This window comes from Schistocerca piceifrons, chromosome 1, assembly GCF_021461385.2.
Source record: "Schistocerca piceifrons isolate TAMUIC-IGC-003096 chromosome 1, iqSchPice1.1, whole genome shotgun sequence".
NCBI lineage: Eukaryota > Metazoa > Arthropoda > Insecta > Orthoptera > Acrididae > Schistocerca > Schistocerca piceifrons.
Window position 1 is genome coordinate 769,024,404 of NC_060138.1, and position 1,317 is coordinate 769,025,720.

Below are 1,317 nucleotides of genomic sequence, written 5' to 3' on the forward strand. Positions count from 1 at the left end.
CTACTCGCTGCAAATGTTCAATGTGGTACTTGTGTTCTAAAAGATTTTCCATTGACATGCAGCTGTGCTGTGTGGCTAACACTCAATTTAGGCAGACAAGCAGGCTCAGGTCTAATGTGTCATTCAGGAAGGGTACGTTTTCTGGGGTTCAACGGTAGATCGGGTAAATAAATAATTTGTGGATTACACAGTATTCCAGGTGGTGGTTTCTGTCACAGTGGCAGGTATCAGAAGCCTGGTCCTGATAGGTCGGATTGGGTACCATTGATTAACCGTCGCTGACCTTGTAGATATATTCTGTGTATGCCACTTTGTCGACCTTGCTAGTAACAAGTACAGAAAACGTCTGTTTGAAACTTCCTGGCAGATTAAAACTGTGTGCCCGACCGAGACTCGAACTCGGGACCTTTGCATTTCGCGGGCAAGTGCTCTACCATCTGAGCTATCGAAGCACGACTCACGCGCGGTACTCACAGCTTTACTTCTGCCAGTATCTCGTCTCCTACCTTCCAAACTTTACAGAAGCTCTTCTGCGAACCTTGCAGAACTAGCACTCCTGAAAAAAAGGATATAGCGGAGACATGGCTTAGACACAGCCTGGGGGATGTTTCCAGAATGAGATTTTCACTCTGCAGCGGAGTGTGCGCTGATATGAAACTTCCTGGCAGATTTAAACTGTGTGCCCGACCGAGACTCGAACTCGGGACCTTTGCCTTTCGCGGGCAAGTGCTCTACCATCTGAGCTACCGAAGCACGACTCACGCCCGGTACTCACAGCTTTACTTCTGCCCGTATCTCGTCTCCTACCTTCCAAACTTTACAGAAGCTCTTCTGCGAACCTTGCAGAACTAGCACTCCTGAGAGAAAGGATATAGCGGAGACATGGCTTAGCCACAGCCTGGGGGATGTTTCCCGAATGAGATTTTCACTCTGCAGCGGAGTGTGCGCTGATATGAAACTTCCTGGCAGATTAAAACTGTGTGCCCGACCGAGACTCGAACTCGGGACCTTTGCCTTTTGCGGGCAAGTGCTCTACCAACTGAGCTACCGAAGCACGACTCACGCCCGGTACTCACAGCTTTACTTCTGCCAGTGTCGGGCACACAGTTTTAATCTGCCAGGAAGTTTCATATCAGCGCACATTCCGCTGCAGAGTGAAAATCTCATTCTGGAAACATCCCCCAGGCTGTGGCTAAGCCATGTCTCCGCTATATCCTTTCTTTCAGGATGCTAGTTCTGCAAGGTTCGCAGAAGAGCTTCTGTAAAGTTTGGAAGGTAGGAGACGAGATACTGGCAGAAGTAAAGCTGTGAGTACGG

The 1,317-nt window shown here is 49.1% G+C and overlaps 1 non-coding gene across 1 annotated transcript; it reads right to left on the reverse strand.

Moving 5' to 3' along the window:
- Positions 1–980: 980 nt before the first annotated feature.
- Trnal-caa lies at positions 981–1,055 on the reverse strand. The gene has a single exon. It is a non-coding gene; the product is annotated as a tRNA-Leu (tRNA).
- Between the last annotated feature and the right edge of the window lie 262 nt (positions 1,056–1,317).